General features: G+C 38.3%; 1 non-coding gene across 1 annotated transcript; it reads left to right on the plus strand.

Annotated features, from left to right (window-relative positions):
- The first annotated feature begins 9,000 nt into the window (after positions 1–9,000).
- LOC120363858 (U1 spliceosomal RNA) lies at positions 9,001–9,164 on the plus strand. Its single transcript, XR_005579284.1, has one exon. It is a non-coding gene; the product is annotated as a U1 spliceosomal RNA (small nuclear RNA).
- Positions 9,165–16,857: the final 7,693 nt, after the last annotated feature.

The following is a 16,857-nucleotide window of genomic DNA, read 5'->3' on the forward strand; positions in this document are numbered from 1 at the left end:
AATTAGCAAACATTTGTGTGGTACCAGAACAAAAATAGATCAATAAAATAGAATTGACATTTCAAAAACAAGCCTTTACATTTATGGTTAATTGACTCCAACTGTAGTTCCACAAGTTTTCTATCAAAAAATATTCTTTTCAATAAACAGTTCTGTCTATCGATTACTCACATGAAAAAGCATAAAGTTGTACCCCTATCTTACATCATATGTAAAAATTATCACAAAATGCTTCAAAGGCCTATATGTAAGAGCAAAACTATAAAAGTTTTAGTAAAAAATATAAATATGTGTTACTTTGGTTGGACAACAGTTTTTGAGATAAAGCATCGAAAGAACAAGTGACAAAATAAGACTTAAATAAATGGAGCTTCATCAAAACTAAGAAAAAACCCTTTTGTACATCAAAGAACATCGTTAAGAAACTGAAACGACAACTCATAAAGTAAGATGAAATATTTACAAGTTATATCTTAGATAAGAGACTTGTATCCAAAATAACGTTGCCTTATAAAATATGTTATAATCAGAATAAAAAGAGCAATAATGCAATTAAAAATGGGCAAATTTACAGGAAAAAAAAGACCCCCATTAAAAAGTTGGCAGAGGATATGAACAGATACTTCTCCAAAAAACATACATGTGGCCAACAAACATGAAAAAATTCTATATCAGTGATCATTAGAGAAATGCAAATCGTAACCACAATAAGATGTCATCTGACACCAGTCAGAATGGCAACTATTAAAATGTCAAGAAATAACAGATGCTGGCAAAGTTGTGAAGAAATAGGAGTGCTTTTACAGTGTTGGTGGGAATGCAAATTAGTTCAACCATTGTAGAAGACAGTGTGGTGATTCTACAAAAGTTTAGAACCCGAAATACCATTGGACCCCACAGTTCCATTGCTGAGTATATACTCAAAAAGATGTAAACTATTCTGTTATAAAGATACATGCATGTGTCAGTTCATTGCAGCACAATTCACAATAGCAAAGACACAGAATCAACCCAAATGCCATCAATGATAGACTGGATAAAGAAAATATATGCCATGGTACTTATATACCATGGGATACTATGCAACCATGAAAAGGAACAAGATCATATCCTTTCCAGGGACACAGATGAAGCTGGAAGTCATTACCTCAGCAAACTAACACAGGAACGAAAACTAAACACTGAATGTTCTCACTTATAAGTGGGAGCTGAAAGAGAATGCATGGACACAGGGTGGGGAAAAACACACCCTGGGGCTGGTCAGAAGATGGCAATTGGGGGAGAGTATTAGCAAAAAGAACTAATGCATCCTGGGCTGAATATAGGTGATGGGTTGATAGATGTGACAAACTACCATGGCATACATTTACCTATTGTATTAGGGTTCTCCAGAGGGACAGAACTAATAGGAGATGTAAGGGTTTATTAAATATTAACTCACATGATCATAATGTCCCACAATAGGCTGTCTGCAAGCTGAGGAATAAGGAGAGCCAGTTCGAGTCCCAGAACTGAAGAACTTGGAGTCTGATTTTTAAGGGCAGGAAGCATCCAGCATGGGCGAAAGATGTAGACTGAGAGTCTAGGTCAGTCTTGTAGTTCACATTTCCTGCCTGCTTATAGTCTAGCCACATTGGCAGCTGGAAGCAAAATAGATCAAGGTCTCTCCAAATAAGATTATGACACAAAGACAGAGAAGTAATATACCCCTGAGGTAGAAGCATAGAAATATATTGTTGGTGTTGCCAGCTGAGGGCAAATTGCTTCTAGTAGGCCTTATGGACAGGAATAGAGATAAAGGCATTTGCCAGTCAATGTCTGCATGCCATGTACCAGGAGATGTGTTAATTCGCTCAAGCAATAAAACCACATCTGATACAGCAGCTGCAATTGGAGTAGTGACTTGGTTAAGCTTATGATAATCCACTGTCATTCTCCAAGATCCATCTGTATTCTGCACAGACCAAATGGGAGAGTTGAACAAGTATGTAGTGGGAATCACCACTTTTGCGTCTTTCAAGTCCTTGGTGGTGACACTAATCTCACAATCCCTCTAGACATGTGATATTGCTTGTGATGTACTATTTTTCTAGGTAAAGGCAGCTCTAATGGCTTCCATTTGGCCTTTCCCACCACAGTAGCCCTCACTCTACCAGTCAGGGAGCCAAAATAGGGGTTCTGCCAGCTGCTAAGTTTGTTTATGCCAATTACGCATTCTGCCCCTGGGGAAATGACCACAAGATGAGTCCAGGGACCCACTGGACCCCCTGTAAGTCAGACCAGAGCTAAAACTTCATTAATTACCTGACCTCCATAAGCCTCTACTTTAACTGGAGGACCTCCATGACGTTTTGGGTCCCCTGGAATCAATGTCAGCTCAGAGGCAATGTCCAGTAGTCCCTGAAATATCTGATAATTTCCCTTCTCCCAGTGCAGAGTTACCCTGACAAAAGGCTGGAGGTCTCCTTGGGGAATGATGGGAGAAAGATTAACAGCATAAATTTTTGGAACAGTAGTGGGGTCCTTCCTCAAGGGGACCCAGCCTCCCCTTTATTCAAGGGGTTCTGACTCTATAAATGCTCAAGTCTGGAAATTGAGGGGCCATGATTCTCTGTTTTTATCATTCAAATTAGACTTTTATCCATTTGACCTAGAAGTTTTCTGCTTGCATAAATTAAGTAGGAAAGCAGTAGGCTTCCTATCCATTTCACTTCTGGGAATGTCGTGATTAATTAGCCAATGCCGGAGCGCTACATGAGTTGGACTATTCTGATTGCCACTTTGCCTCTGCTGTCTAGTACAGTAGCTACACCCACTTTGCCTTTAATGGTTGAGTTCCTCTTCTTGGCCCCTGCCACCTTAGTATCCAATTAATTCTCATGGTATTTTGATTTTGTATTTGAGTGACTGCGGTTCCCACTGTTAGATCTGATATATATAGAGAAGCAATTACAAGGCTCTTCAAAGATGCAGGTGCTGCCCTCAAAAATGTATTTTGCAAGGCATTGGTCAAGGGGATATCTTCTGGACCTCCAAGCTGAGATGAATAGGTCTAAAGTCACTAATCTACTCCACCATTCCAGTCTCCTAAGCCTTTGGATCCCTTCCTCTACATTAAACGAAGGGAGTTCAGGCATTTCCAGCTCACTCACAGTTGGCCATCTTTTAATCCATATTTCAGCAAACCAAGAAAATAAACTATTAGAGCATTTTTTAACTCCCAAAGAGTTAAAATTAAATGCAGAGTCCCTACTTAGCAGGCCCAAATCAATAAATTCAGCCTGATCCAACTCTATTTTCCTTCTGTCATTATTCCACACCAGTAATATTCATTCCCATGCCTGTCCTCCAGTTTTCTATTTACACAAATTAGAAAACTTAAGCAATTATTTTCTAGTGTGGCACACCTCTTCATGGGTCATACTCTCAACCTCACCTCTACGGGCCCAATGGAACTTTAGTTATATGTCTAGAAAAAAACAGGAGTGTTAGGGGCAGCTCTTGAGGAAAATCAACATTGTCTTGCCTGGCACCTACGTCGGGGTGGCCATCACTGTTGCCTCAGGCAGCACAGGGTTTTTCTTTTCAGACAAAGGTGGAAAGACTGATGGTGGCAGCATGGGTTGGAGAGGGGCTGTTGCCACCATTGGAGGTGGGGAATCTGTTTCCTCTGGAAAAAAAGGCTTATCAGAGTTTAAAAGCTCAGTGTCCTTACCTTCATCAGGGTCCTCCCACACATCTGCATTCCAAGTTGCAAGGTCCCATTATTTTTCAATCAGTGTCTTCATTTTAACAGTAGACACCTTGAGGCTGTGCATGCATCTTTCATTGCAGTCAGCCACTCTCATGATAAGAGCTTTTGTCTATTTTTTTCACAATTTCAGCTCTCTCTCTACAGGAGATAAGACTCTCACTCAGGGCAGTCTTAGCAGATATGAGGTTCAGTATCTGCTTCTGAAGCCAGGAGTTAGAATTCCTGAGTTCATTATTTTCTTTCATCACTTTGTCCACTGAACTTAGGAGTAACCACCAGCTTCATTATTTTCCACATATGGTCAGCGGTATTAGGTATAGAGTCACTAAACTCCTTGCCTTTCATGAGCAGTACATCAGGAGTGTCAAATGCATTTATTTTGCATTACTCTCTAAACCACTCACATCAAGGACTATCGGTGTTCTCCAAACTATTAGAAGTAGAGTCTTTAGCATTTTTGAATGTAATCATATTAAGCAGCCAACCTGAAAAAACCCCAGAACCAATAAAAGAACTCCATCCTTAATACTCTATTCCTCTAGAACCATTTCTGGTATCAAAAGTCAGTATTAATCAGGGTTCTCTAAAGAGACAGAGCTAATAGTATATATATATATGTATATATATATATATATATATATATATATATATATATATATACACACACACACACACACACACACACACGCTGAAGAGGAAGGAGAGCCAGTCTAAGTTCTAAAACTGAAAATCTTGAAGTCTGATTTTCAAGGGCAGGAAGCATCCAGTATAGGAGAAAGATATAGGCTGAGAGGCTAGGCCAGTCTTGTCAGTTCACATTTTTCCTGCCTTCTTATATTCTAGGCATGCTGACAGCTGATTAGATTGTGCTTATCCAGATTAAGGGTTGATCTGCTGTTCCTGGCCCACTAAATCAAATGTTAATCTCCTATGGTAACACCCTCACTGACACACCCAAAGTCAACACTTTGTATTCTTCAGCCCAATCAAGTTGGCACTCACTATTAACCACCACAACTATGTAATAAACCAGCACATCCTGCACATGTACCCCAGAACATAAAAATATAAAATAATTTTAAAAATTGGCATATAAAAAGTAAAATAATTTTAAAAATTGGCAAATCATTTGAATAGACATCTCTTCAAAGATATACAAAGGCTAAATAAGCACACATAAAAAAAACATGCAAAATCAAAAGTTATTAGGAAAATTCAAATCAAAACACAACGAGATATACTTTCACATCTACTAGGATGGCAAATTTTTAAAAAGCAGACAATGAAAAGTATTCATGAGAATGTAGGGAGAATGAAATATAAAATGATGCAATCAGTTTTGCAGTTCTTAAAATCTTAGACATGACTTATCATATGACCTAGTAATTCCACTCCTAGGTACATATCCAAAATAATACAAGACAAATGTCAATCAAAAACTTGTACATTAATTTTTACAATGGTATTATTCATAATAACCCAAAAGTAGAAACAATCCAATGTCTATCTCCTAATAAATGGCAAAGGATATGTTGTGTATCCATACAGTGGAATATTATTTATCCATAAAAGAGAATGTGATATTGATTTATGCTACAACATGGATGAACCTTGCAAACGAAGAAGATATGAAAGAACACATATCATGTGATTCCATTAATATGAGATGAATAGAACATACAAATTCAAGGAAGCAGAAATATACTAGTGGTTGCCAGTGTCTTGAAAGTGAAGGACAAATGGAATTTCTATTTCTATGTCCTTGAGGAATTGCCTCACTGTCTTCCACAATAGTTGAACTAATTTACACTCCCACCAACAGTGTAAAAGTGTTCCTGCTTCTCCACATCCTCTCCCAGCAATCTCATTACTGGGTATATATCCAAAGGATTATAAATTGATCTATTATAAGCACACATGTGCACAAATGTTCATTGCAGCACAGTTTACAATAGCAAAGACTTGGAACCAACACAAATGCCCATCAATGATAGACTGGACAGGGAAAATGTGGCACATATACACCACAGGATACTATGCAGCCATAAAAACAATGAGTTCATGTCCATTGTAGGGACATGGATGAACCTGGAAACCATCATTCCCAGCAAACTGACACAAGAACAGAAAATCAAGCACCACATGTTCTCACTCATAGGCAGGTGTTGAACCATGAGAACACGTGGACACAAGGAGGGGAGCATCACACACTGGGATCTGTTGGTGGGGGCACTAGGGGAGGATCAGTGAGAGGTGGTGGGGAGCTGGAGAGGGATAATATGGGGATATATGCCAGATTTAGGTGATGGGGAGGAAGGCAGCAAACCACATTGCCATCTATATACCTATGCAACAATCCTGCATGTTCTTCACATGTACCCTAAAACCTAAAATGCAATAAAACACACACACACATATATATATATACACACACACACACACACACATACATATATGAAGAAAGTGAAGGACATGCAGTGAAAGCTGAAAGCTATGGATACAGTTTTCTTTGTATTGTTATGATAATGTTCTGGAATTATATATTAGGGACAGATACATAACCATGAATTTAAAAAAAACACCGAATAGTACACTTTTAAACGATGAATGCTATGGTTTATAAATTATATCTCAATTAAAACTTGTACTTGGGGCTACAATGATGACTAGCTCAACCACAAGCTTCCTGTAATCATGTGTCTAAAATATACAAAGATACAATCTGATGTTCTGCATCAAAAGCATCATATTGATATTAGAGTAAATGCAGAATTAGCTGGTATTACATTTGTATAGTAATATTGGCCACTTACTATGTTCCAGGCAATTTGTTAAGTGTTTTACCTACAGAATGGGAAGTCACCACTAACAAATACGGTTGTTGGTGGGAAAGGTGATTGAAATATTCCCGAATTAGAAAACATTAATATTAATGTTCACAACTCTGAAAATATATTAAAAATCACTAGATTGTATACTTTCAATGGTAAAATTATATAATATATGGATACTTCTATAAAATTCCTTTTTTTAATAAAAGAGAAAATGGAAGCTTTTGGTAAAAGAAATAGCCGTTTTAACAGTCATTAATAGTGATTATAAAATCATTAAAAATAATTCATGTTTACTGAGGTTTCAATATGTCCCAGACATTATGCTAAGGGCTTTATCATACTTGCCATTGTGTGACCTCATGTAACTGGGTATCATCCTTAACATTTTTGGTATCTTTAGTGTACAGATGACAAAACTAAATGTTTAAATCATTCATGTCTTTCTGATAACGAACGACTAGGCAGTGCTGGTGCCATGATCCATATACCAGTGAAAATAGCAGAACTAGAGCTTCCGATCTCCAACTACATGCCTCTATACTTTTGAGATTATCTTACTATGCTACTGCGATTCCATCCCAATGCATTTGTCACCCACTAAGACCAAATGCTAGGTAGCATCTTTCTGTGTTATTACCTTCCATCTCTTCCCCCAAACACGGCTTCCAGTGTTTTTTTCCTGGGAACTCTCTCATTGGGTCTGTTTTCTGTGGTTTGTCATCAAGTGGTGGTGAGTTTGACATGGACCTTCCTTATGATTTGATGGAAGTACCCCGACCAGAAAAATCAAGGAACTGATTGAGTGAATGGCAGAAGAGAAAGCCTGTGGTGGAGTTTGCATCAGGGGTGGAGCTCTTATTTGGCTCCTCATTTGGCACCAGACTGTTCCCATCTAAAATGTGGGAGGCAGGCATATGTCCTGGAGAAGGAGATACTGCTCTTGTTTCATATTTCCATGTAAATGTACATGAATTAATGTAAGATTTTTGTCTGTTTTTTCCTATTTACTCATTCTTTTCCAGAAGAGATCTAGATAATTAGATCACATGGGAACTTGAATTGGGATTGCCCAGTTTTTCTATTTTTCCTCCCCTTCTCTCTCTGGTATCTACTATTTAGGTAAGTATGCACACTGTTCTACTGTAAACCATAGGGCAAACTTATTGGTAAAAGCTATTTCCCTTTGGAATGTGAGGGACTGATGTGGATGAGATTGGGACTGAGAAACAGTGCTGAGATGATCTAGCTTTGTCTGTGCTCGGTGTGAAAGTTTTTCTCAATGTGAAGGTTGCACAGGTAATTAACATACATATGCCCTCTTCTCCATCATCATCTCTGTCAGCAACAACCTGCCATATTGATCACTGTCTGCTTGACTCCTTCTTTTCTCTCTCTCTTTTTTTTTTTTTTTTTTTGAGACAGAGTTTCACTCTTGTCACCCAGGCTGGAGTGCAATGGCGCGATCTCACCTCACCTCAACCTCAGCCTCCTGGGTTCAAGCAATTCTCCTGCCTCAGCCTCCTGAGTAGCTGGGACTACAGGCGCACACCACCATGCCCAGCTAATTTGTGTGTGTGTGTGTGTGTGTGTGTGTGTGTGTGTGTGTGTGTGTATTTTTAGTAGAGACAGGGTTTTACCATGTTGACCAAGATGGTCTTGATCTCTTGACCTCGTGATCCACCCACCTCGGCCTCCCAAAGCGCTGGGATTATAGGTATGAGCCACCGCTCCCTGCTGACTCCTTCTTCTAAACAACTAGTTTTTAACTCAGTCAAAGAAAAATATTTGTTTTTTATTGGCCCTCCAAACAGGATCTAAAGGAAAGCGAGTACAGGTCAGACATCATATCAGCAGGTTCAAATCTAGACATTAAAGAGGGTAGATATTTTGCAGGATGATATGTAACCCTGCCCTGCTTACCACAGAAGGATTCAGAACTAACATCTTAACTAAATCATACAAAGCCACTAAGTTCTATTGGAGTTGAAATTGAGCTCTGATTATTAACCTCAATATTCCAGATGCCTAGCATATTACCTGGCCCATAATGGATGTCTAAATATGATATAAAATTAATAAATGAAGGCTTTTTAGGTGTTACATATGTGGTATGTGTGTGCTTAAATATATATATACAATTTTATAAATATTTTGTTTTTATAAATATAAATATAGGTGCAAATTTCATGTTATATATTACATGTAAGAAATTACATGTAAGTTATATAATTTATATTTTATATTTAGTTTATATATTATTATATCTTTATATTAAAAAAAGTTTCTAACTATGTGTATTTATATTCCTGAAGGACCCAGCGGGGGTGGATGCTACAAAAATGGATAACTATACGTACGTCAAAATTTGATGATTTTCGGTTCTGTTCATGCCTTTTTAAAAATTACATTCCACTACTTACCTGGCAAGGAAGATACCATGATCACGAAGGTGGTTTTCCCAGGGCGAGGCTTATCCATTGCACTACGGATGCACTGACCCCTGTGATTTCCCCAAATGTGGGAAACTCGACTGCATAATTTGTGGTAGCGGGGGACTGTGTTCGTGCTTTCCCCTGGTAAAAAATGAAATTACATTCCACTGAAACATGTATGTGTTTGTTTGTATGTCAAACATAACTTTATTATTTCATTACACAAACAAGATTTATAATATTGTCCTAGTTTTATGTATGAAGCTAGATTTTTGTGGTTTTAATTTTAAAGGAACACCTTAATTCTACTACACAAGAAAGAAGTATAATGAGAAAATTAATTTTCAGAACTTAAATTAAAACAGAAACAAGAAGCTATTTGGTTTGTATAATGGTTGTGAAATGGGAAAGTGAAGAATTTTGAAATTTGAAGCATAATCCAGAATTCAACTGAGACGATTTTTTTTTTTCATTAGAAGTCACACAACTGTTTCTAGAAGGGAAAGTTAAGAGGATATTTTTAGAAGGGAAAGGCTGTATCTATGAAGCCAGTGGGAGTGCACAGGTGAAACTTTCTTTTGTCTCATAGACCTAATGTCTAACACTGTATGTTCCCTTAGGCTAATCATGAAAGCTAGGATATTTATTTAATCTCACTTTATTAATTCTCAGTCCAGCATATTTCAAAGAGTGACTGTACCAATAGCATTTCATTAAATATACTTAATGATAATTTACCTACATTAAACCGATTTTATTCCGAAGGTATGAAAATGAAACTAGTCTCACTCATTCTCAGGCTATTCTCTGCTTAGTCAGAGCAAGTAAGCACCCTCAAATGTAAATCTGATCATACAATTTTCTAGCCTAGAGTCTTTCAACGATTCCTTATGACCTATAAAATGAAACACATACTTTGGAATAAGGCAAAAAGGAAAAAAGGACCTTCACTGTCTTTCCTTGCCTGCTCTTCTGTTTCCCAGCCATCTCAAATATACTACACTTTGCATGTGCCTTGGTGTCTTGGCAAAGGCTATCTTCTCTTCCAGGAATGGCCTACTCTTTTTTCCATGCCATACCTGTTGCTTCTTGCCACTCTTCCACACATTCATGAAGACCCAGAAAAAGCATCTTTCTTCCAAGACTTATCTGACCACCAAAACTGTTCATCTCTTTCTCTTTTCTTCCAAGACTAAAGCTATTCTGAAGCCTTGTTAATGGTTCTTTCTTTTCACTTGCTAGTACTATGGCCTTAGGTAAATTACTTGCTTTCCGTAAGGTTCAGTTCCATTAAGTATGAACTAGTAAGATTAATATTGATACTTATCCTTAGAGTATGTTGGGACCATTTATTGACATGATGAAGGTAAATTCCGTAGCACTCACTGTCCCTGGACATGGAGAACACAACAAATGTTTATGTTATTATCATTACTTAAATATTATTGTTCTATTCCTATTTCCTCTTCTTCTACTCCTAGAAGAGCTTAAGGTCCCACCTAAGTAAAGAGAAACCTTTAAGCAGGTGGCTGTAAGTTTGCCATGAGTTTTCAGACTCTGATAACTGAGAGAATAAGCTTTTACACAGATATAGCCCCAGGCTATTTTGAGGTAGCTTTGCTGTTAGATCGCACAGAAAACAGTGTGTGTTTGGCAGTTGTGTATATTAACATTAGCATGGATTTTAACTCAAAGTCAAAGGGAAAACAAACTATCTCTGCCATATTCAGACTCTCTCAGATACTTAGACTCGATTTTACCATTTTATACTAACTCAAATTATTCTTCTCCAGACCTTACTTTTTCTGTGTCAAAAACTTTTTTACGAACCTCTTTTTCAGTGTGGGACTCTGGAATTCACTTGCTGCTCATCCTCCACTTACTGTTGATTTGTTTTCCATGTGACTCTTTGCTTCATAAAGAAATGTATGAGTAGTCAGGGGCTGCTGTTACGTTAACACCCCTGGGCAGAATGCATATGCAGTTCAGTCATTCCTTAAACTTCACTCTACTTAGTGAAACATCCATATATTCTTGGCTCATCTCTCTTGTGGCCACCACAAGGGCATTGTTTTACCACTAGAGAGCTCTGGTTTTTGGTCCAATTCTGCACATTATTCCACATGGGTTTATAACAATAAACTTTCACAATATTACTGGTGCATAACAAATTACCACAAGAAATTAGTAGCATAACAAAATTAAGCATTTATTCCTGAAACATCTGGATGATCATCCAGGTGATCCCTCCACTGGCAGGGAGGAATGATCCACATGTCTGACAGTAAACTGTTGGCAAAGTCATATGGCAAAGAACACAATTACAGCAAAAGGTGAAGAATTTGGCCCACTAATAAGAACAATCTGTCATGGAACTTGTTTACATATAAAATTCCCCCTAAATTTAACCGTTTACTTGTTTCATTTTAATAACCCTCAAAATATGCACTATAATAAGCACTACAATATTACTTACTATCTGTTGAATGAGAAGTGGTAATCAGAACGAAACACACACATACTAACAGATACGTGTCTATTCATCCACCTGGACAGAAAAGTCATTAATGAACTAATTAAATTAAAGAGAAAGCATGTAAGGCAAGCTAAGCCCTTAAGAAAATATAGTTATAGATTATAGGGAGACATTTAGGGAAAAAAAGAGATCCATAACTGGAGGAGAGTCAAAGAGCTGAAACATTGTAGTGAGAGAAAAGAATTAAATGCTCAAAACCTGGTGAGGACAATTAAAAAGTGCACAAAGGTTAACTTGAGAGGGTTTCCAATGGTCAATATGGTACAAGTTGAGCCAAATGATGATGATGATGATGATGATGATGATGATGATGATGGTGGTGGTGGTGGTGGTGGTGGTAGTGGTTATGATGGGATATAGCCCTAGAATAAATTACAATCCTTGAATCTATGCTAAGATAAATGAACAACTGGAGGATAGAGAAAGCTCTTCTTCATAGGAAAATTCTAAACAATAAATATAAAAGAATTGATGAAAATAGAAAAACATCACTTGGAAAATTCTAAAGTAATATATTTTTAAGTCAAAATCATTAATCAATACTAAATTTAATGGGTAAATACATGAAGATATATGGGAAATTTACATGTCTAAAAGCAATTGTCATAAAATATTTACTAATTTCAAAAAGAAAAAAAATAATGTTACTGTAGAAAATCCTGAAAACACCACTGCAATTAAGTGATCAAAGTTAATATCACTGCAGCCTAACATCATCTGTTCATTAAGGTTGACACATAATTTATGAGGTGTTGCTATCAAAAATACATAATCTGAATTTTAAAATAAAGAGATATTCTATAAATTGGGAGAAATTCTACCATTAGACTTGCCAGTAGACTTCAAAAGTTTTAAAGCAATGAAAAGACAAAGAAAAACTGAGAACTGAGAACTGGATGAAGCTGGAAACCGTCATTCTCGGCCAACTGACACAAGAACAGAAAACCAAATACCTCATGTTGTCACTCATAAGTGAGTGTTGAACAATGAGAACACATGGACACAGGGAGGGGAACATCACACACCAAGGCCTACTGGGGTGTGAAAGAGCTATGGGAGGGATAGCATGGGGTGGGGGGATTGGGGAGGGATAACATTAGGAGAAATACCTAATGTAAATGACAGAGGGATGGATGCAGAAAAACTGAAAACTATTGGAATTTAAGGGTTTTGAGGGAGTAGTTCAACTAAACACAGGATTCTGCATTGGATCTAGACCAGAAATAGAATATTAGTGGGATTATTGTCAAGATGTGAATAAAATTTATGAATTAGATAATAGTAATGTATTAATGTTAATTTTCCATTTAAAAAAGAATCACTACACTATGCTTATATAAGAACATTTGAGGAGTTTGAGTGAGGGGCATATGCCAGGGTTTTTCAATTGCAGCACTGTAAATATTTTAGGTTGTGTAACTGCCTTGGTTGTGAAGGAATACTATGTGTGTTGCAGGATGTTTAGCAGCATCTCAGATCTCTACACAATTAGAAATCAATAGTAACAACATTTCTAAGTTAAGTCATGTCAACCAAAAATGAATTCACATATTAAGGGGGAGAAGGCACAAAATCATCCTCAGTTGAGAATCACTGGAATAAGAAATTCTGTGTATTATATTTGTAAGTATTTTATAAGACTGAAGTTATCTTAAACTGAAAAGTTTCCAAAATTTGAAAAAAATGTCTAGCACAGTACCAGTAGATTACTGAACACTAACTGTCTAATACGTCTTTTAAAATCCAACAAATAGGCTTCTGTGGCAAATTATACATATTTGGAAAACTTACATTTCAATTGTTTTTATTTATTTATTTATTTTGGATGCAGGACTCACTCTGTTGCCCAAGGCTGGAGTGCAGTGGTGTGCTCAGAGCTCACTGCAGCCTCAAACTCCCAGGCTTAGGTGATCCTCCTACCTCAACCCTCCGAATAGCTGGGACCAGAGGTGCATACCATAAAAACAGGCTAATTTTTGTATTTTTGCAGAGATGGGGTTTAGCCATGTGACCCAGGTCTCAAACTTTTGGGCTCGAGCAACCTACCCTCTTCAGCTTCCCAAAGTCCTGGGATTACAGCGTGATCCTGCATGCCCAACTGAAAAATTCACATTTTCAGTGAGAACTTCAACAGCTTTATCCAATTAATCAAAACTTTATTGCAAGACTCTTTAAGTTAACAAATTGGCTGGGTTTTGACAACTTCAACTCTAAATTTATCCTTTCAGCATCCAGAAAATGCCTGTCTATGTGGCAGGTCAATTCTGCCTTGGCAATTTAATGCTCCTTATTTTGGGGGCTTTTTCAGAATACAAACCTTTTTCTATTAGGGCTAATTTCACACTTAAAATTTCACCCAAACCTCATTATTCATGTTTTTTTTTTCAGAGATCAGCTAAATATGATGATATCAGGAAAATCTGTAATATAGTTTCACAGAATTTTAAAATTCAGTGTGATCTGAAAGAAAATGGAAACAATACAGATAAACACATGGCCTATTTCTCTTATATTTCACATTTCATTGACAGTTCAGACTCCAATTTTGAGTTTTTCCTTGCCTTTCAGGTTGTTCAGAAGTGCCAGTCAGTCAATGACAATGAAGAAAGGTGGCACTGTCTTAATAGCAGGTCCATGCTTATTGATACACAGCCAACTCAGAGAGAAAGAGAAATAGGAGAAAAACAAAGAGAAGAGAGAGAAATCAGAAGACGGGACAGCAAATGAAAATGAGAACAGAGCAAGGAATCAATCTGCAGCACAAGAGAAAGATAGAGAAACAGAACAGCAGTGATAGAGATAAAATTCAACAATATGACAGGTTAAGGGAGTAAGAACTACAGACCACTGCTCAAGGAAATGAGAGAGGACAAAAACAGATGAAAAAACATTACATGCTCATGGTTAGGAAGAATTAATATGGTGAAAATAGCCATACTACCCAAAGTGATTTATAGATTCAACGCTATCCCCATCAAACTACCAATGACCTTCTTCACAGAACTGGAAAAAACCACCTTAAACTTCATATGGAATCAAAAGAGAGTCTGCATAGCTAAGACAATCCTAAGCAAAAAGAAGTGTGGGCAGCAATAGCTGCCATTTTGTGATCTGTTGAGGTTTGCACAAGTTAAGTTTCAGTTCCTGTTTTCCTGTTGACAAGTTTCAGTCTTTGTTTCCTCGCTGATAAGTTTCAGTAATGTTTCTGTTTCTCTGCTGAATGTTTCAGTTTCAGTTCCTGTTTCTCCCCTGAATGTTTCAGTTTCTGTATCCTGCTGTTCAGTTTCAGTTTTTGAAACTTAGGAAGGCCGGAATTTCCCAACTGCAAGCTTCCTTTGCCCCGCCTCCCTGCCTGGCCTATTTAAGCTGTGACCTCAGCAACAATAAACAAGACTTGATCAGACTCCTGTCTTGTCTCCATTCTTCGCGTCTCCTGCCCATCCATCCCCACTCCCTCCCTTCGAGCTCCTGTTGTTGTCCTGCTGGTCGGGACAGTCTGGCACCCAATGTGGGGCTCGAAGTAAGAGGGACACAGTGAGGGACGTCGTCAAAGCCGGCCGGATTGAAGGAAGAAATCCAGAGGAGGAGTCACCGTGGGAACCTGCTGCGGCCTTGCTCTCTGGTAAGTGGACGACGATATTATGGGTCAGGAAATTAGTAAGCATGAGTTGTTTGTAGCAGAACTCAGCATAGCATTAAAGGCGCGAGGAGTAAAGGTGAAAGTAAACCAGTTAATTACATATTTTGATTATATTAAGGACGTTTGTCCCTGGTTCCCTCAAGAAGGAACCATAGATCAAAGATGTTGGAAAAGAGTAGGGGATGCCCTAAAAGATTATTATGATGCTTTCGGGCTTCAAAAGGTCCCTGTAATTGCTTTCTCATACTGGAATCTAATAAATGAGGTCATTACCCGAAAACATGACGATCCAGTCATTGCTAATCTCATAACCCAGGGGGAAACTTACCTGAGAGACTCATGTAAAAATTTGTCCGATAAAAGTCCCCCCTTTAAAGAAAATTCGTTAGTTTTGGAAAAACCAGAACCCAAAGAGGGCAAGGAGAAAAAGTCAGGGGAAGCTGACTTAATGTCATTTAATAGCAACTCTGGTAAAGAGGAACAGAAACCCGTGGAGAGCGGTGGGTCTGTGTGTTCCTTAGAGAAATTTGCTGAACGTGTAGCCGCAGGCCTTAAACAAATTTAGCTAACCCAAAATATCGAAAGAGGATTGTATGGCTAGCCAGTAGAGCCAATAATTCAGAGGACGAAGGCATTGATGAGGGTATTGATTGGGACGATCTTGAGGATGAAGCGGCTTGATACCAAAATTCTGATTGGCCACCTGCCTCATTTTGGCCACCTCCGTATGTGCCTCAGCCTTCAGCTCCACCTATGGCTTTCCCCGCCATTGATCCTCAAAAAGAAATCCAATCTAAAATAGAATATCTTAAAACTCAAATAAAGCTTGAAACTGAACATCAGGAACTTATTGAGCAATTAGAAAAAATCAAACTAGGAAAGGTAAAAGGGGATGCTTGCTTGCCCGTTACCCCTCCACCTTGTACCGGAGCCATACCTAGGCAGCGCCCTGTAACCATGGTGCCCTCCAGTACTGACCCTTTCATGTCCACTGCTTTTCCGGTCACTGAAACCATGGACCAACAAAATGACGCCTGGCGGCATCATAATGGATTTGATTTTAAGGTCATAAAAGAGTTAAAAACAGCGGTGGCACAATATGGTGCAACTGCCCCCTATACTACTGCCATTATAGAGTCTGTGGCCGAAAATTGGCTGACCCCCGGGGACTGGCAGACGTTAGCGCGAGCCACACTCTCCGGTGGGGATTATTTATTATGGAAGTCAGAATACCATGAGTGTTGCAAAGAGACTTGCCGCAATGCCCAAGCTAATAATAACTGGACTTTTGATATGCTAGCCGGCGAAGGCAATTTTGCCTCCAGTGACATGCAAATGCAATATGATGCTGGCCTGTATGCCTGGCGAAAGCTCCCCACAAAAGGGGATGTCAGCTCCTCTCTAACTACCATAAAACAAGGCCCCGATGAACCTTTCTCTGAGTTCATTCATCGCCTTCTTACGGCAGCGGGCAGAATTTTCGGCAGTTCTGAAACTGGAACTGACTTTGTTAAACAACTTGCATTTGAAAATGCTAATGCTGCTTGCCAAACCGCCATACGTCCGTATAAGAAAAAGACAGATCTTTCCGGCTACATCCGCCTTTGTTCTGATATAGGCGCCGCCTATCAGCAGGGCTTAGCAATGGCTGCCGCTTTACA

Source organism: Saimiri boliviensis, chromosome 3 (assembly GCF_048565385.1).
Source record: "Saimiri boliviensis isolate mSaiBol1 chromosome 3, mSaiBol1.pri, whole genome shotgun sequence".
NCBI classification, from domain to species: Eukaryota; Metazoa; Chordata; class Mammalia; order Primates; family Cebidae; genus Saimiri; species Saimiri boliviensis.